At 42.0% G+C, this 20,452-nt stretch overlaps 1 protein-coding gene and 1 long non-coding RNA gene across 5 annotated transcripts in view; both read right to left on the bottom strand.

Annotated features, from left to right (window-relative positions):
- Positions 1-1,952: 1,952 nt before the first annotated feature.
- Positions 1,953-6,885, bottom strand: LOC109283406 (uncharacterized). The gene is made up of 2 exons (XR_002090568.2): positions 6,459-6,885; positions 1,953-2,613 (listed from the first exon to the last, which is right to left on the bottom strand). It is a non-coding gene; the product is annotated as an uncharacterized LOC109283406 (long non-coding RNA).
- A 6,805-nt stretch (positions 6,886-13,690) lies between these two features.
- The window catches only part of AKAP12 (A-kinase anchoring protein 12), a 112,371-nt gene continuing 105,609 nt past the window's right edge, over positions 13,691-20,452 (bottom strand). For all 4 annotated transcript variants that reach the window (XM_059714042.1, XM_019488320.2, XM_019488323.2 and 1 more), the window contains one exon: positions 13,691-17,823. The gene's annotated coding sequence lies outside the window, so the exon portion shown is untranslated. The remainder of the gene's footprint in view (positions 17,824-20,452) is intronic.

Below are 20,452 nucleotides of genomic sequence, written 5' to 3'. Positions count from 1 at the left end.
AGGGAAAGATGGCTATGGATCATGGTTTTAAAATGAATTTGCAGTGCTGACTGGTCACTCCTGTTATTGAAAGGGACTCCCATTACATAAGACCCCCAAGACAAAGTACACAACAGCTGAGAGGATCAAGAAGTAGTTTTAGCTACTACTCAGGATGGCGCTGCATCTTTGTGTTTAAAAATCAAGTTGAAGATTTTTATTTTTTATTTTGTATAGATGCCCGGAATTTTTGCCAATAGCCTAAAAACTAAGCAGACAGCAGTAAGGAAGCCCACTGAAAAGTTACTGGGCCAATAGAAGGCTTAAGTAGACAGAATAAGCGCTCCATCATAAATGGAGGCAGTGTGTGTTTTGGGGGGGGGGCAGAGGGGGGAGGGTGGGATGGAGAGGGCAAGTCATGAACCACAGCTCTGCTCTGTGTATACATTTAAATCAAGTATCATTTTTTGTGTATAGTTAAGTTCGCAAGTTTGTAAGTTTTTTATACATCATTTCATTGAATAAAAATTGAATTAAATTGAATGTGATTTATTTTGAGTCTGATCTTAAAGGTTATTGGCTTCTTGATCTATCCAAGAGGGCTCTTTTTGAAGCTATCCAAGAGCCAAGAGAAGCATACCATATATCTTATTAAAACCCATTTCTATATAAATGAATAGTGGCTTTCTAAACTTGCTTAAGTGTCATATCAGATTGACAGAACTGAAATTGAGAATTAACTGCACACTATAAACCTCCTTCCAGGAGGACTCCCCCTTTGAACTGATGTATATATCTCATTATCTAAAACGTCATATTTTCTGTATCTTCTGCTTTCAATGTTGCAAGTTTAAAACTTTGTAAGGGTTTTTACCTGACACTGTGGCTGTTTCTTTTTCTAAATTAATCTCTACTTGTTTTAATGGTCTGTTTGAAAGGAGAACAGAGAAAGGAGGGAAAAATAGATCTTGTCAAAAACCAGTCAGAATAAGAGTGGTTTCAAGATAGCAATGGTTTATTAAAAATATCTTTGGCTGTTCAGACTCATCTCTCAGGGGGCAGTCCTGTCAAGAAGGGAAGCAACCTCACTAAAAAAAAAAAAAGGAAAGAACTTGTTTTGTACATTTGTGTACCTTTTATGCAAGTTCTTTTTGAATACCCATTTCTTGTCTAGAACTGAGCAATTACATCCAAGTTACTGCAGCTCTCAAACACACCAGTGCTTACTTGGCCTATTCTCATCCTTCAGACTAAATGAAAAACATTTCAGTCTACAGAATCATTAAATCAGGACATTACCTGTGGAAAAATCGTTTGCAAGTTATTACACAGGCACTATGAAATTTACTTTTGAAATTACACCTTTATAGCACAGATATAATATAGAAGAAAGTTTGAAAAAAATCTAATTGGTGTTAATGTATGTAGTTCTAGAAAACCTTACATTTCCTCTTCAAAATTCTTTCATTCACTTAAAGTAATAAAGCTGAGGATCTCTCAAATGAGGGGAAAAGGGTACTTCAGGAAATATTAAATAGAGCAAAATCCTGGTACAACTGAAGACAACAGGACAGAGTGGGACCAGAATTGCATTCTCACTGTATAATTATTGCTAGCAGGCTGGCATGAATCAGTGACAAAACAAATTGCTATCACCCTGATGGCCAGATTTCAGAAAGTAAAGCACCTACACCACCAGTTCCAGTGAATGAAAGCAGCAGGGCTGCTGAAAATTAAGATCTCTCTGCACAATATAAATAATGAGCTAATTTTTGTCATTTTTATGTTAAGTATTCCTTTGGCCATAACCTTCTAGTTTCCCAGCAATGTCACTAGTCACACAGGGGATGATGATTCATGGGGGTGCTGGAGAGGGGGAAGAGAGGAGACAGTTTTATTAATTTTTAGCAGCAACAACATTATTGCTGCTGCTTCCTGTAAAAGACCACCACAAATTACTTTAGAAAAGTCTCTGTTTTTTAGTTGTTCAGCTTTAATGGGCTTAAAATTGTACATCAGCAAATACTTTCTATTCAACATCTTATTTCTAAAAATAGCTTCTACAAACACTCTAGTTTATTAAAAATACCATTCAATGTTGCAAAACAATCGCTCTCTCAGGTTTGCTACCACTTATGATATTTTCTATCTTGCCAAATAGTATAATTCAGCAGTACTCAACCTATGGGCTGCATCCAGCACAGAGGGCCAGGCTGATCCTCCTGCAGACTGACCCCATGAGCCCACCCCATCCGGGATCTAGCCTGCGGACTGACTCCACCTGCAGGATCCAGCCTGCAGACCTGCCTCATGTCATTCATCCAGGTCCAAAAGATTGAGCACCACTGGCTTTGTATAAGAGGTATCTTTGCTTTCTGGAGAGTTGTACTGGTCCTTCTCAGCACAAGAACGATAAAAAACTGAAGTGCCCTGCCACTGAGCATGTTACCAGGTGTTTCCATATTCCTCAAACCTTCCATCCCCTAATATAATAAACAAGATAATAAAGAAATTAACTTTGGTAAAGAAGCAGGAATTGTCACTTAACTATTGTCTCTTTAAAGGCTAAAGATGTTTCACAGCCATGAAGCATTGGGAGAAGCTGAAGGCACGGAATTGGACACCAGGAACATACTGCAACTCAAAAAAGAGAGAAAAAAAATGAGTTACTGTACTGTTTTCATGATGAAATCTTTTAGATCAAGGTTGTCAGTTAGCATAAAAAGCCCAAACGTTTGTAGAGCTATCGTCCAACATTTACAACATGACTATGAACAGTGAACATGGGTTGTCTGTAAAAGATTCCCGACTGTCAACTCTAGATAATACAATACCAATTAGGCACAGACCAGGGAAGGCATAGTGAAAGGCTGTATGTCTTTGCATACTGTCCTACACATGTGCATTACCTTGGTCAGCAGTGAGAGAAATCCGTTGTCCATGCCAAATTTTGGCTTCTCTTAAGACATCTTTCCCTGGAACCAGACTGAAGCTACCAGATTCACTTTAGTTAAGCTGCTTTATGAAAGAACTTAAGAGCAAACTTGAGTGCTTACTGCAAAAAAATCCCAACAAGCATCCCAAGGCTATTCGCATCATCCCTTCTTCTCTTTGCATATCACTGCCCCTAGTTCATCCTTATCTAGACATTCCCAAGCACCTTTCCCCCCACATCCTCCTATGTTCTACCAAAAATAAAATAGGAACATTCCAAGAGTTATCATTTCGCTCCCTCATGTCAAGTTTATATGGCAGAGGGGACATATGCTAGTGATGTGAGGGCCTGTCTTGAGGTGCCCAAAGATTTAATTAGCAATTCCAAGAGATATAGTACCCTGTGACATGTTGATCAGGCCTACAAAGCAGCAGAGGCACCCACATAATGAAATAGCAAATACTGGGATTTTGATTTCCCAGCAAAAGGAAGGCCAAGAATTTTTGAAGAAGTACATCAGGAAGGATGATGGTATTCAAGGAAAGGCAAAGTTTAAAGAAGTTGAATTAAACCCCTTGAGAGACTATACTAAATCTGTTCTACTTGGTTTCTCTCCCATTTTTTATTTATTTTAGACAAGTTGTTTCTCTTGGACATATTTCTGAATTTGTATAGTTTCCTCATGAAGCACATCAGTATTTTTCCACTGCTAAATAAGCAATCCATTTGCTTTCCTAGGTTTTCCTTTTTTGATTACAGGCCTGAGGAGAGGCTCAAAAGAAGGTCAGGTCATACTGAAACAAACTGATCGTGGTCAGGGCAGGAGAAGCTGGAGAACAATTGGGCTGATGAGAAAGCACTACAGAAAATGTTTAGAGACTGACAGGAGACAAGCTTAGAGCACATTGATCCTGCATCCTATCCATTTCTTGAATGTCCTGTTAATACTAAGGGCACATGGTTAATCTACTCTCAGTGAATCAATTCAGTCAATTTCAAATCTTTCCTTTCAGAGTGAGTTCTTGCCCTTGTAAGCAGGTTCCTTACCCTGCTGCTTTAGCAAAGGGAGGCAACTGGTTTCAGGCTGCAAAGGTTTTTTCATTCCTTCCAGCTCTGAAGCTTCCTACCTATCATAAACTAATTAACCAACCCAAAAACATATACATATACTAACCAAACAAGAAACCAAAACTTTCTACCATACTTCAGACAAAGAAAGGGAACCACACTAGCTCTCTACTTCTTCCCAGCACTACAACTTAGCTACTCTCCTCTCCACTCTTAATCCTCTTCCTAGCCTCACCCTTATTACCTGGGCAGCAGTTTCAGCTGGTTCCTCACCTTCCAGGCTATTAGCTGCTGACCACCTGCAGCTGGCTTTCAACCAGCTGAAGCCTGAGTACCTCCTTATACCCTTGTAAGTGGGTTTATAGTTGAAAGACATGGGAAACATCTATGTAATTTCTGGCTCCTGTAGCCTTGTTGCCAGGATACACTGAGTTTAGTTCAGTTTGCATTCCTGGGGAAAGCAGACTGAACGTCATTCAAGACAATCACAGAAATTAAAAATGAGAGAGAGATTAGGTCATATATATCCTGTCATGCTACTGGGTTGGAAGTCATTTTCAAATCCTTCCACAGCCGTGTGCATTTGTGACATGGCTTGTGTTTACATCTTCATACCTAACATCTCTGTGCAGCAAGATCACTGGTGTCAGGGGACCCTTACATCATGTCAGTTCCCCAGACATAGCTAGTTCATCATTCAATCTTTCAGTTAAAAAGGAGTAACACCTACTTTAACAGTGCTCCTGGTCTAGACAGAGCATTGGTCTGTAGCCTAGTTTGGATGCCCAGCTGCAGCTTGCTTCACTCCCATCCATTTCTGCTTGGTGGGGAACAGCAGCATTTGTAGCAGGGACGGTTGGTAATATTGATTTTACAGTATGGGTAGGACCCAACAGTTAAACTGTTCATAGATTCTGTTATAGGCTGCTTAATGAAGGAAGCATGCTATGGACCAGAAAATGAATGCCTCTCTCTCTCTCTCTGTCTATAGGACACAAACACCATCCTTTGTTCATCCACTTACGCAGCATCTGAGGTTACCAAAGCTTTATCATGGTGTATCATCACTGGAGAGCAATTTTGTTGAGGGATATTTGGATTGAGAGGTTTTTTCATATTAAAGAAAAGAAAAAAAGGTAGCCAAGAGCTCCCTCAGCTTCTAGTAATACACTAAATCCTCGGTCCTCATGAGTTGCTAATATCACACAAGTAGGTACTTGATGGGAAGGTTTCCCCAGCATGATGTGAGGATGTTGGTGGAAGACATTTGTTTCATTCCACTTCTGTTTAGACCAGTTGTACTCAGCCTCCTTAGACTCAAAGCACCCCTCATTAAATTCAAGGCACCCCTCCAAAACTGCCAGCTCACTCCTGTTTTGACTACAGAAAAATAATTAAGCAATTGTTTTGTTGCAAACAACTCAGAAAGACTGCAATTCGTTTTTAAGACCATATATTCCTATGTGACATCTCACAGGGGTGTAGGTTGTAGCCGTGTTGGTCTAAGGACATAGGCAGACAAGGTTCCTTGGGTGAATCTGATATCTTTTATTAGACCAACCCAAATAGTTGGAGAATAGTTATTAAGCAAGCTTTCAGATTCAAAAACCCTTCGTCAGGCTAAGGAAGTTTCAGCAGTTGGTGGAAAAGCACACACCAACTGCTGAAACTTCCTTAGCCTGACGAAGGGTTTTTGAACCCGAAAGCTTGCTTAATAACTATTCTCCAACTATTTGGGTTGGTCTAATAAAAGATATCAGATTCACCCAAGGAACCTTGTCTGCCTATGTAACATCTCTGGGTTTATCTTGTGACACCTAACAAGGTTAGCATTGTGTGGCACCCCATAGCACTCTTGAAAGGATCTCACCCCAGTTTTAGCACCAGTTCAGCTTCCCAGCTTCACTTTTCACCTGCTCCTAGATTTGTGACCGCCCACCTCGCTTTTGCCTGATAATCTTGTCCTATCCTTGCTATCCCTAAAATCATGTGGGCTACCCAAGAAAGTTAATTTTCCTCAGATGCCAAACTATTGGAGGCTTTTCTAAAATTTTCCCTGCACTGCTGCCCACTTTCTCAGCCATTTAGTATAACAGAATCACAAGACTGCTGAATGACACAACTGGTGATGGTGAAATCAGATTTTGCTCCCACACAAAAAAAGGAAAAAAATATCAAATAGACAAGACAGATAAGGATGCTGGGAAAAGAAAGCCTCCCTGAATGAGTTCAGTCCTTTGGAAACAGGGGTTAGGCCAAAGGGTGCAGAACAGATAGAAAACTCTGACTGTCCATACCCAACAATGGGCACCTAATTTTTTTGTGGGCTCCACAAGGGCTTATAACCCCTTGTGGAGTAGAAATAGTTTATGATACTTCTTCAGCAATATCTTGGAAAATCTTTTGTAAATGAACACAATAAATAGAAGGCTTAGGGGAAAAATGCAAGTTAAAAGTAAAAATTGTAGTTACTCACATGCTTTGGCCCACATCTGACATGGCTGCTGAAGCTTGTTTGTGGAATTCTTTCAACTAGTCAGCTCTCTCTTGACTTGGTACAGGTTTCCTAAACCTCTTCACTTGTAAACTTACTCAAGCATTACAATTAGAAATCCAGAAGTTGCTCATTCTTCTCCAGTGTTTTTCAGTCTATTCTCCACTTTCCCTTTGAATTCTTGGATGCCCACGTAACTTTACACTTACAGTAGCTACCTCTATTTTTACAGTTGGTTCCTCAACCTCTGAAGGCTAAGGTCCTTTTCTAGCTGAACTTAGTTTCTATCCTAAGAGGCAAGCAAAATCCAGAAGGCCTGGCCGGCTTGAACCTTTCTTGAGTTCTGCGCTATCCCACTGGGTTGTCAGACTGTCACTCCAAGCCCTTATCCAATTCTTTTACCCCTTTTGAAGTTGAGGGAGGAATCATATTTTAACTATTTCTTATCCTTCTGCACAACTGCCCCAGCTAATCAGGTCTAATGCAGGGACAAATGAGACAAGTGAGCTCCTGTCCTGATCTTAGAATATAAGCATGTTCTTAAATTAATGCATGAGAGTTAGGACTACTGGGAGGTCAACCCACTATGCATCAGGTTACCAAATAAAAGCCAACCTGCTCAGCTATTTGCTGCCCCATCATGGTGGTCCTTTGCTGCTGCTTGCTATAGCTGTATATTCCCCAAGCTGGTGTGCAAACCTTCAGATTAGTAGTAGCTAAGGAACTTAACCCTACAAATGATCCAGATTCTATTCTCCACATATGCTGCATAAGTCTTCTCAGGCCCAAAAACCAAGGCTGTTTCAGCAGGTAAAAACACCCAAAAACCTTTTACTCAACCAGCTAAAGGACTCATCTTGCAGGCACTGCTCAAGTAGAACATTGATTTAATTCACAAGGGTTTCAACTGTGGGGGCAAATCTTCATCCTATCTCCAAACTTTCTTATTTTTTTTATGGATTTCATCACCGTAATATCTGAGGCCAAGCTTTCTAAATATTTATATGGGTTTCAGCACCGTAATAATATTGGAGACCAATGCTTAGATATATGGTAGAGCACAGAAAACCCAAAGGCCTTACTCAGAGAAGGCTTTGGATGGTACACTGTAAATGAGGCATGGGGCCACACACTGAGCAATAAGGATAAACTATAAAAGGGCTGCTCATTTAGTGAGTACCATCCATCCTGTGTACTGCATGAGAAAGGGCCTTATAGCAGAATGCAGACTGAAACCGTACAGCCACTAGACAGTCACATGCACAAAACAGCCCAGTTAACACAAATCTAACGTTTCCTAATAATGCAAGCTGCTGGACTTGCAAGGCAGTTTATCTTCCAAGAAAGGCCTTTGGCCCAACCCACTCTCCCCCCTCCACTCTTCAGATCCAGCCCTTATTATTTCTCATTTGAATCAGGTAGTTTGCGCTCCTCCAGGCCCAGCAGGAAGTCACTGAGCACAGATGGCAGAGGTTTTCTATGTCAGTTCCTAAGTACAGTCAACCCTGGGCTGGAGCATGCCCAGTTCAGGCAGGCTGCGATATACTATTGCTAAATTTGGTGCTACTTCTTATGGCAGGCAAATGGTGCACCCCTGCTACTATGAAGGCTGCCTCTCTGCCAAGCTGCACATTCCTGTCCTAAACTGCTTGCTTGTGTTTTTCTCTAAGTCAGGCATTCCCAAACTGTGGTGCACATACCCCTGGAGGTATGAAAGACTTCCCTGGGGGGTACACTGGAGATATTGTGTAATAGCAGATTTAATTTCCATTATAATAATAAATGGCATTTAAAGTGTTAAAATATCAAATGTATGCTAGTAGGGGGATGAGGGCAGCTGGTAAATCTGGAAGGGTGGTACACAATTATAAAAAGTTTGGGAATATCTGCTCTAGATGATAGGCCTCAGGGAGCCTGTAGAGCGGAGCACTTGCTCTCAGTGATGAAATGCTGAAGGAGCTGGTGCTTTTTTCATTATTTAATAAACAGCCATGAAAAATGCCAGCCAGCCCCCAAGGGATGAAGCTCTCCTAGTATGCCACCCAGGCCACCTGCTGGGTATGTGGACCTGCTGCAGTTGGCCCATAGATGTTTGTGAAGACCAAGGGCTGGAAAAGCCCCTGCAGGCCCTTAATGTATTTGAAGGAGTAGGGCAATAAGAGCTAAGCCGCTGCAGGAGCCCTGACTCTCATACACTTTCCCTCAGGCACATAGAGCTGAGCCCTGTAGAGGCAGAGGGTGCACATACTGCGTTCAGCCCTCAAAGCCCTGCTCCTACCCTAGGTGTGGTGACCACCATGGCTCTATGGCCAGAGAAGCCCCGAGAAGCAGGGTATCCTTAGACATAGCTTTACATCTAAATCCAGCTCTTATGTTGAGGGGAGGGGGTTGTTGTTCAAATCTCCCCTGCCTTGTTCAATGGCTGTTTTATACATGGGTTAATTAATTCCCATTTTTCTGAGAATGAGGGTTGTCCAACTGCCAGCCCATGGGCTAGGTCTAGCCCACAGTGTGGTTTTCATCTCATCTGCAACTGAGGTCCACAGCTGTGCCTACAGGGCACAAAGCAGCACCAGAGATGCCCCCAAGTTAGCTCTGTGAAGCGGTACGGCTGTAGTGGTGCTTCATGGTGTCCGCTTTAATTAGCTCTGGGCTCCAGGCTGGAGGGTGTGAGAGGCCTGAGCACAGCCTCATAGTTTGACCTTGGAAGAGAGTGGAGTCCTGTAGTTGCACTCCTGCTGAAAGGCAGAGATTCATTATCCCTAACCCTGAGTAGCACTGCCCCTGCAGAGCCAGAAGGGAGGCATCTTTTCCCCTCAACTTCATGTTAGCACCTTCTAGTCAGCCTGACTGTATGGCTGGAGCACTCCTGCAGGGGTGGAGGTTGTAAGAAACCAAACAGGCAGCCTTTTGCAGTAGCTCTGCAGACCTGCCCTGTTTTTAGAGCCAGTTGTGCTACAGAGTTCTCCTTTCCTCCTTCCTTTGCCACAGATTCCCCATCTGTAGCATGAAAATGGTCCCTGCTGCCAGGGGCAGTAATGATTGCAGAGCATCTGAGAGGTTTAGATGGAAAGCACTGTGCACGTGCCAACTCTTATTTAATCAATGATTTAACTGAAGTATTGCTTTATTAACCTATATCTCATTGTATAACATTACAAAGTTTATTTCCCACCTGGTTCCCACATATGCAGCTAGAAAAATAATTGGGCCTCTGTTGTGAAGAAGTTGGATGGCCTTGGTATATATATATGGACTCCAGAACAAAATATGTTAACTGTAAAGGCATTATGGCTAGGGACAGAAATTACACATAAACCAGTATAAGTGATCCTTAACCAGTTCAAATCTGTAACACAACAGAAGTTCAGTGCACATAAACTGTTTTCAAAATGGCCAAACTGGTTTAAGATAAATCTGGATGGATGTAGTATCAGACGTAACTAATTCAGGTTAAATTGGTTTATTGAACTTGTGTCCCAGTTCCCCTCCAGATTCAAGTTAACTCAGTCCCCTAGCATCCCGGGATGCTTTGTACTTCCCCTGCAACCTCCCCCTCACGGAGTGGGCAGTCTAGTCTTGGCCCAAGCTGTCTGCTCCAGCTAAACAGGGAGGCATGTTCTAGCACCCGCTAGCTCAGGGGCGGGTAATTTTTTTCGGGTGGAGGGCCGCTTACTGAGTTTTGACAAACCATCGAGGGCCGCATGACAGGCAGCCAGGGGAAGATAAATATTAATTTTCTAAATTTTTTAGGGGCCCGAACCAGACAGAATGGCCTGGCAAGCCACATCTGGTCTGCAGGCCACATTTTGCCCACCCCTGCCCTAACTTCTGCCCTGGGCCACTGCAGGCATGTGGATGTATTTCCAGACTCGAAAGTGAATGTCTGTTCACTTGCTTATTGGTTCAATCTATGCAGCTTAGACTAACCTGCGAAGACTGAATCAGTTCAGCATTGGGCTTTTTGACTGTACTTAGCCTGTTGGACTAACCTCTCAGCTGACATAAATTGATATACTCCACTGCAGTCAGTCACCATTGCCACACATCACTCTTAATAGCGTATTATAGTGTCCATTCCCATGTCTTATTCTTTCACTAGGAAGTAGTAACATTGGCCTCTGAGAAGAACTGAGGAAAGGACCCCGTCTAGTGGAATCCAGTTTGAGGTGATTCAGACTAGGAGTGATGAGGATGCTTCCCACTTATAAAGGAATAACAATATTCTCACTAGTTGCTCAGAGCCAATGGTGATAAGGTCCATATAACTGTAGAACATTTTCAAAGGCAGAGTTTACCATCTCAATGAGCATATCCTGGGCTAAGAGGAAGTACCTTCGAGTTACTGCACCTAGCTTGGGAAAGGGAAACAAATTTCAAAAGTCTTTCCCCTCACACCTCAGCTTCTCATCTGCCATTTGATAACCCCAACTTTTATGCCTCTAGGGTTTTTTATCCCTTCTTTTTCATTTTTATGCATCATTTCAAACAAGGGAGAAAGTGTTTGATGTCCTTGCTGTTCAAATGCACAAGCAACATTTTGATCTAAGGCACCAGTGCAGGGAAAGCTGCAGATTGGTTGAGACAATTGAAGGTTTAGCATTCTGTAAATTTAGGACCTGTTCCACAGATATTTCAGCACAGCAATGCAGTGTTGCAAGGCATAACTTACCTGGCCCCTGTAGTGGAATATATGGCCCTGAAATAGGAAAAACAAGCACAGGTATGCTGAGAGGAGAGAAAACTAAATTAATCAATAGGAAATTCTGAGGATTATGGTGTTTCTTAGATCCTGAATCTCTCTCTCTAGGGAAAAGGCACCTTATTCAGGACTGCATGGAGGCATCTACATCCACTTGGATTTTATAGTTTTGAATCTTTGCCTGAAGGTTAACCCTCCCGCCTTTTCTTTCAAAACAGACTCACGCTTTCCATTCTAGGCATGAATGCCAGAGAAGAATGAAAAGCCGCCCCTCTCCCAACACACACCTTGCCAGAGAGCTCCCTAATCCCCAAGCTGTGGTGGAGAGTGGGTAACAGCACTTGCACTCCTTCCTAGTGAATCTGTTTCACTTTACGTAAAGGAAGGTTCATGGGGCCAAAGGGCAGGAAAACAGTGGAGTATGAATCTCAAGTTCAATGGGTAGGGCTCTCCTTCCTCCCAGAGCTGTTGCGTATTTTAAATCAGTCATTGATTAAGGCACAATGGCTCCGCTGTGGAGGAGGAGCTGTTCCTTTCCCCTGTGGATGAATGCCATAGCCATTAAGCTATAGTCATGCTCTTTCACTCACTGTTTGTCATGCCCAATGGCCTTTTAATTCTTTTCTATCGAGTGGAATAGCTTCAACAGATGGGAGTAAAGGAACCTGCTGTTCATGCAGCCATCCTAAATGGCCCAGAGCCTACTGGTAGGGACATTCTCCTCCAAGGTGGGAGATGTGTGTTTGAATCCCCTCAGCAAGAGGAGGGGACTGAACTGAGGTGTCCCATGTACCATGAATGACGCATGCCCCCGGAGGCTGGGGAGCATGGCAACCACCCACATGTGGCGGTGGCAGGGGTGTGGTGGTGCCAAATGGGGAGCTCACACAGGCGGCCACGGTGGTGTGTGTGTGGGGGGGGCAGTGGTCATCTTGATCCATTGGTAGATCTCGGAGCCTCTTGGAGTTGATCTGAGGCTGGGGTGGGGTGTCCGCATGCATGGGTGCGCGTGCCCCAGCCCAGCAGGTCAGCCCGTGGGGGAGGGGAGGGAGGGGTGAGGCTAGACTGAGCTCCCACAGTGAGGGACAGTGCCAAAGAGGCAGGAGCAGGGGTAAGTTGAGCGGGGCCCCGGCTGGGTGGGACGTATTACCTGCTGGGGTACTTGCCCCCAGAAATTTTTTTCTCCTTTTGCCTCAATTTGTTCCCCCACCTTCCCTCCACACAGACTTACCTGCTGGGTGGGGGAGAAGGGGGGTGGTGGCAGTGCACGGCAGATCTTGGGTTGCTTTTAAATGCCAAAGGTGAACTCCTGCTTAAAAAGGGTGGCGACCACTAGTGTAAGATATGGGGAATGTCAGCGTTTGAAGGATAGTTGTACTTCCCCTTGTGTAGTGTGCTGAGACAAATGCAGTAAGCTTTCTTTCTCAGAGCACACCCACTAGATTGAGCCCCTCAGGAGAAAGAGGCAAAGGAATGTGTAGTTTGTGGATCCTGCTGGGGCTTTGGTGCTGAATTACTCAGGTCTGTCAAGATTTAGGTGCGTCTGGGCATACCTAAAAGTACAGTTTTAAAAAAAGTTTGTACTTCAGGGCCAGGTACAGACTTTTTCCAGTGTAAGTGATTGAAAACCAGTCAATGCCCATAAGAGAACAGAAGTTTGGCACACATAGACTGATTAAAAAATGGCAAAACCTGGTTTAAGATTCCTACCCCCACCACCAAAGGGCGAATGTGTGTTCTGTTCACTACCAATCTAAACTAAGTTGCTGACAGAAAACTGTATAACCTAGATCAATTCTGCTTCAAGGTTTTTGAATGTCTGTACCTAGCACAGAATGTCAGGTACTTCTAGAATTAAAAACCAGCCAGGATGGATTTGAGGATATGTTTTGGAAATAAGATAGATACCTTGGGACAAGTTTTTTCAGCCTGTGGTCCGTGGACCCCTGGGGGTCTGCAAACTATGGCTAAGGGGTCTGCAAAAGATGGCTATGATCAATCAAAAGTATGTGAATACCCACACTTACAAACCCACACCTCCATTTGGAAGTTTTAAGGGTCTGCAAATGAAAAAGGGTTGAAAACCACTGCCTTAGGATTTTACCAATTCATTTAATGAATCTGAGCTTTAATCCCATTGCTGCCTTATTTTTGACTGACTTCAGTCACACTAATAAGGTGCAAAATTTATTTTACAGGTTTTCCTGATCCCTAAATACAGTCACTGATCTTGAATTCAACCTAGGCAATTTTTTTTCAGATGCAACTTCTTATACAGACCAACATTTTTCACAGATTTGCATTTGTGCATGCACACACATAGCCAACAGATTCAGTCTTTTACAGATTCAATGTTTCCTTCTATTTACATCGAAAGGAAATGAGATGATGTTAAGCAACTTTAAATCAGTCAATAGGCAAACCTGAGTCTCCCATCTGGAGATGAATCAATAATCAGAGAACACATTAGCAAGAAGGATGGCAAAATTGAAACACATATACACATTAGAACGAACTTGTGGTTGTATTTTATTCAGTCAATGTAAATCTACCTTAAAAACACAAAATAGAAAATCAAAATCTTTTTAACTCAATACATTAGAAGAAGCTGCAAGCCTGGAGCTCAAGCACAACCAAAGGTCGCAGCATCAACTGAGTTTTTCAGAGGCCAAAGCAATACACTGGAACAAAGTAGTATCTGTGTGAAAATAAACTCCTTGCCCCGTTAGGAAAACCTTCAGGTGCAATGTTTTATAGCTGTCAGTTACAAGAAGAAACATGGGTTATACAGTTTACATTTTGTTGCATTGCTTACATAGGCCCTGGATTAATATAAAAAACAAGCAAGATTTAAGCCCTTGCTTCTCAACCCCTACCAACAGACAATTTACATGTTGATAAAGCTAGCTTCATTTAAATGAGCCTTAGACAAGAATTAACTTTACATATTATTAACAGCTTTGGAACTACAAACATTAGAATCAGGATTACATAGGTCATGCTAGTATTTCCTTTTACCTGTTGCAGTTATTGCAATATGGCTTGCCATACATAGGTATGCAGTTTGTACAAACTTAAACCAATTTCACATTTGCATGGTGTTATAACGAGCACAATTAATGCAAGCAACCTAGCCTCCGAGAACCAACAGCTGTTATCAGAATTATCCAAAGACAAGGGAAAAAGCTGCCACTAATCATTGACAAAGATGGTCAGGATCATTTGAAGTCAATTTTAAATGCATATACGTTTTGCTGTGAGGTAAGAAAAGTCTTTATATTTGGCCACTCTTGTGAAAACTCTGGTTATCATGTCTCTGCTAATATAGGTCATGGACCAGTCATGCCACTGACCGCCAGTTTTTTTGTAGTGAATAGCTGACCTTTTCCGTACGTAAAAAGACTTGTCTTTTCAAGAGTCTTTCCAGAATCCAGCCTATTAATGACACGTGCCTCTTTCTAAAATCTGCATATTATGTATATATGTGTATATGTCCCTGGTGTGGTAGCAGGTCAAAGTCCTTATAATGGAGAGTAGATACATATTTGTTTAAAGTCCAATATCAGATATTCTCGAAGAAACATTTATATGGAGCCCCTAATCTCACATGCATGATTGAACTCTGTTAACTATGACGGAATTCATCAAAAGAATTGAAAGATTCTGAGTATTTAGTTGCTCTTTAGAGTTAGAATAAAGATATATAAAATTAGATCTTTTTTACTGTAACATCACATGTCTGTGGTACAAGTTACAAAATAAAGACCGGCTCCTATCTCAGAACAGATAGCCTTTCATGTTTAGGTTTCAAGTGATATTAAACCATGGTTAAAACCTTCAGCAGGAAGGAAAAGGCAGATTTTTTTTTTTCAAAGAAAAGCAAGCAGATAAAATTAATTAATTCTACTAGCTCATGGGTTCAATAATTTAAGCTCTGTTCCATGGAGAACAGCAGGGAGTCATGAAGTGAGATATGGAAAAATGACAAAAATTATAATTTTTGCTTTTTAAAGTACAAAGTCTACCTCCCTCAAAATGTTCAGAGAACAACTATGACCACTTAGATGGAGACTACTGCAGACACTGATTAATAGTTTGTGTTACTAACTCCTGATGACCAATACTGTCCTACTCCAATACTTTGTGGCGATTGTTTGAGCACTTTCCACAGTAATCTGCATAAACCAAGAATCTATGTTTAGGTTCTTCCCTTGGCAATAGAATGAAATGGTTGCATAAAAACTTTCTGGCTCAAGGCATCTTATATTAGCAAAGGTTGTGCAAGATGTGGTTCTATACAAATTTTAGGAGACACCCACCATGTCCACTTGCAAGCAGTGAATTAGTTAGTTGGCTAATAGTTTTTTTCTGAGTAATAAAATAAAAGTTACAGAAAACAACCACCAGATGGTGCAATTGCACCAGTGCAATGAGTCAAATTTTGCTTGCTCACTGTGCAGCCCCTGGGAGAGGCAAGCACCTGCCATAACAAGAACATTTGGTACACTGAAACAGCTCATTTTAAAATAAATTACTATACAGGTAGGACAGTGAAGCTACTGGTTAACATCTTGCTCAACCTGAATGGCGTGAAGTTTACAAAGTGCAAAGTATAACATTTTAGAAATCAGAACAAAAAGTGTATGGACTTGCCCACTATGCATATTCAGTGCCTAGAAGGTCAAGTACAGAATGCTTTCAACAGTTAATTATTGTTCAATTATTTAATATTTCAAGCCAGGCCTGTTTAGTGACTGTGCTGATCTATACTTGTAACTTTTTACAGTAAAAGCTCTGTTATCTGGCATCCCCCGGGAATGGGGGATGCCAGATAACAAAATATGCCAGTTAACTGAGTGGCCCGAACAGGCGTCCTTGCCTGTTGGGGCCGCTGCTTCTTCCGCCCCTCCCGCAGCATCGTCGCCCCTCCCACAGCACTGCCAACACTCCCATGGGCCCTGTGGGCCCTGTGCAGCCTGCTATGCCCCCAGGATGTGGGGGCTCAGCAGCTCAGGCTGCTTTGACTCGGGCTATGCGGGCTCAGAGAAATGAGAAGTGCCACAGTGAGCACTTCCGATTTCACTTTTCCTTACAGGCTGGCATGCCGGTTAACAGAACATGCGGCTTGTAAGGTGCCAGTTACCGGAGAGTTTACTGTACCTGGCAATGAGGAATATTGTGTTGGAGGTCTATTAAGTCTTGAAACAAACAGAAGTATAAGCAAAGACTTCATTTAAATCACTCCCAGAAATCACAATTTACTAAATGCACATGAGCATTAGGAAACACACTGCTCTGAAAAGAAGTGGGCAAAAATATAAAGTGGGCATAATCTAGTATCTACCAAACCTTTTTTGTTACAGAACAAGTCTCATTTCACAGCATTTATGTGGTCCAGGACACAGGGTAGCATTAGAATGCAAAAAAATATAAGTAAGTTGATCCTTTTCTTTACAACATTAAAACATTTAAATATTTTGTCTCAGATTTAAGCAGAGCAAATGAGGGCCATTTTAGGGTTGGTGAACAGTTTGAAATGTTATGATAAGCATAGAATTGTTATGGACTAGGTGTTCTTAGAACTATTACATTGCAAAAAAGCAAACTTTAAATGTTTTCAATACAATACAATTATAGTGCACTCACTCCTGGTACTTAGAAGAGATCATTCAAAATTAATTTCTGCTTAATAACTTACATCAGTAGGTTTCCAAATAGGAATTTGTACCTTTTGACCACAAATGTTCTTTAATGGAAGCAAGAACAGCTACCAATGTATTGCCTTAAATATCAATTCTCACATCCTTTAAATGTATGTCACCAATGCCATTGGAAGACTGCTCACACAGATATACCTAACCTAGCTATAAAATTAGCAAGCTCAGGAATGTATAGCAGGGTAGACACGGCAGCCTAAGAATTCACCCAGGGCATGGGGTGCATTTTGTGATCTTTGAGCCACTTGCTGCCACGGCAAGCCTGTTAACAATGCCTGCGTTTGTTAGTATAAAGCCAGCCCAGGTATGTCTGCATTAGCTCTAGTCTCACCTTTTGACTACAGCATGAGCGTATATTAAGTGGAAATTCACAAAGATGATTTGTGGCCTGCCATAGTTCACTCACAGTGCTTCACCATGGTCACATGCACTTAGCATCTCATTCGTTGTGTAATGCAAGTGTACATCATATTGTATTTAACGCTAAGGTAGAGAAAAATATGTTAAAGTCAAACTAAGTTTAAGATATACATATAAATATGCAAAGAATTACACTTCAGTTTTGAAAGCTTTTTAGAAGAGGAAAATCTGGAACAGAAACTAGGCATTACCAGCTTCCTTTTCAGGTTAGGCTATGGAAGTCAGTCAGACAGAAATTGTCACAATTTTTGTATTTTTTTCCCAAACAAAAAGACAAGTCTTGAAAAGAGTTAAGTGTTAGCATCCGAGAGTAAAAGGTAGTGGCTCAAGCTCCTGATCCTGTCTCAGGATTGTCAGTTGCTCTCTAGAATGACATCAGAGATTGATGGTCTATTTTCCCAGTTCAAAAACATTGGTCTTCAAGTTCAGAAAGCAGGTTTTACTTTTGGCTAATGTCATCTTCACAGCTTAGTCTCTCCAAATGCAATGCAAATATGTAAAAGTACAGCTGAAATAAAAGAACAAAAATGTTAATAAAGCCTTATTACTTTCAACTTACTCACTTTCCTGAACTTTCTTTAAACAATGGAAATTTTGGGGCAGGTTTTCTGGAGAAGTGTTAAGGAGGCACCTCATCAATTCAGTTAACAAGCAAGATAAATGACCAAGGCAAAAGGGGCCTGTACCTGTTACATCCCTCAACTCAGAATGCGCTTATATTAATTCAGAAAATTTGCTTGAAATCTCAAAATGTTGAGAAAATCCGACAGTTATTGCAGGTTGTATCACACAGCAACACTCACATCCAGAGACAACCATAGCAGATGGCGGGGCCCAGGGCAAATCAGCCTGTGTGGGATGTGGACACAAAGAGGCCAGCAGTGGCGGCGGGGGGGCAGGGGGTGGCAAGTGGCCAGACGCAAAGCCGGCAGTGGCGTGGTATCACTAGCACTAGGCAGGCCCTGCAGAAGGGGCCACGGCCGCTCCGCCCAACTCCGCGGGGGCCCAGGGCAGTCACCTCGATTCGCACCTCCCTAGGGACAGCCCTGCGCACATCCCATTAGGATTCTCAAAAAACTTTGTTTTAAAATCTTGCAGATATATATCTATGTTTAAAGCATACATTATTTTTCAAGAACACAAGTTAAAAAAAATAAAACAATATAAGTTTAGGAATTTTCAAATATGGAATGATCTGCTGCACATCCAAGATTCACAGGAAACAAGCATCCACATGCCATAGAACGTGAAAACACACTCTATATGGTATACATAAGCCCAGTAATAGGGAATGTTTTCCTTCCTCTGTTCTCAATCTAGCTTTTGGCAAAAAAAAAACCCAAAACCAAAACAAAGTTAGAAGAATTTTCCAAGTGTGGTCACCACTACTCTTTTCATCTTATTTTCGTTTTTAAAATAGCTTGATAAACTTCAGTGTTGCTAAACATCCAATGTTGATAAACATTCTCTTTTCTTCATTGATAATCTAACCTTGTGGTGGTTTTATGCTCTGAAGTTTGTGACAGCATGGAGAAATTTTTTACTAGAATGGCTAGAAATTTTAAATCAATAAAACAAGTTTAAATCTCCAGAAGTCATTTGACAGCCTATTTTAAGCTCTCCTATGGAGAGGAATCATTACTATTTTAAATCTAAATAACTTAAATCTTAAATGTAAAGTATCAACTTTATTTTGTATCTAAGATCTGGACTTGGAATTTTTTAAGCTCTCCCTTCCCTTCCATTCCTATGAAGATGGCAAAAAAATAAAAGAAAAACACAACAAAACAACCATCTGATGAACATCACATTTTGGAAATGTCCAAGTGACTTAATGTTTGGTGGAAAAAATCTCAGTTTCCACAGATCTAACCAACACATTTCTTTGTTTGTAGGCTTCTTAAAATGGACAAGAGAAAAAAAATATACAGCTAACAAGTCTAGGATTCCCAAGACTGTGTTTCAGTTTCCCTAGTTTGTTGCCTCAATTGTCCAAAAGACTAGACAGACACTCAGGAATATAGCTGGATTATTTAAGAACACTGTCAAAGTATTATTTAGAATGTAAATGTCAATTACTTTTTTCCCTCCCACATTTTATAACAGCCTTAACAAAATCCCATAACTGGAGTGCCCTCTTACACATTATATATTTTCCCCTCATAAATTTGCACTGATGTATTCTATTCAGTTTGCTTACAAAAGCCGAACAGCTGGCACTGACTGTAGCTTTATGCAGGAAGTGTCTGCATAACTTTTAAACTTATTCCTGCACTGAGGTACAGATATTGATGTGCCCTGCGCACAGATCTGGGGGGCACAGGTCTCACCTACCTCCTCTGGGACTGCGTGCAGCAGCAGGGAGCTGGCCCCAACCCTCCTGCCCAAGCCCACAGGGGGCAGCCTGCCCCCATCCTCCCCACAGGCTCCGCACTCCAGCTGTGCTGCCCACGGTGGAAGTGGGGAGAAGGGGAAGCCGGGCTTCACACTCTGCTTTGCTGTAGCAGCGCCACCTCCCGCAGGTGGCACCCAGGGCTCAGGTGCTGCTGCAGGGGGTGGGGGGCTGTGAACCTGGGTCCCCAACCTAGTTAGCCCTGGCAGCTGGGGGCCCCTCCAGCAGGGTTGGGGGGTGGGTAGGATGCTGTGGTTGGGGGGCAAGAGGCACCAGCAGGGCTGGGAGAAGTGTGGGGGAAGTGAGGGGTACCAGCAGGTCCAGGGAGCTGTGAGTGGGGACTGGGGGCACCAGCAGGGCTGGGGGACTGTGGCTTGGAAGTGAGGGGCCTGGATCTGTGCTCTGTGAGCTAAGGGGACAGGGCGGGGCTCTGATTTTCCATGATAAAAAACCAAAAATCAAATGGCAAAATTTATAGGTATTCAGAATTTATTGTAGTGGTTGAGGCACTGGTAGGCTTCCAAAATGCTTTAAAAGTGTAAATATATCAATAAAACATTGTGTTCAATTGATACCTCATATATATATATAGATATATATATCTATATATCTATATATAGATATATATATAGATATAGCGGCGTTTAATTTTAATTACGGATTTTGGGGGTTTAAATCAGAGAATTTACAATTTTTTATCAGGGAACACCAGGATTCCTTCTGATCAGGAACTCCTCATCACTCT

This window comes from Alligator mississippiensis, chromosome 1, assembly GCF_030867095.1.
Source record: "Alligator mississippiensis isolate rAllMis1 chromosome 1, rAllMis1, whole genome shotgun sequence".
NCBI classification, from domain to species: domain Eukaryota; kingdom Metazoa; phylum Chordata; order Crocodylia; family Alligatoridae; genus Alligator; species Alligator mississippiensis.
The sequence above is the reverse complement of the archived record's forward strand: the minus strand, read 5'-3'. Positions and strand labels throughout refer to the sequence as shown.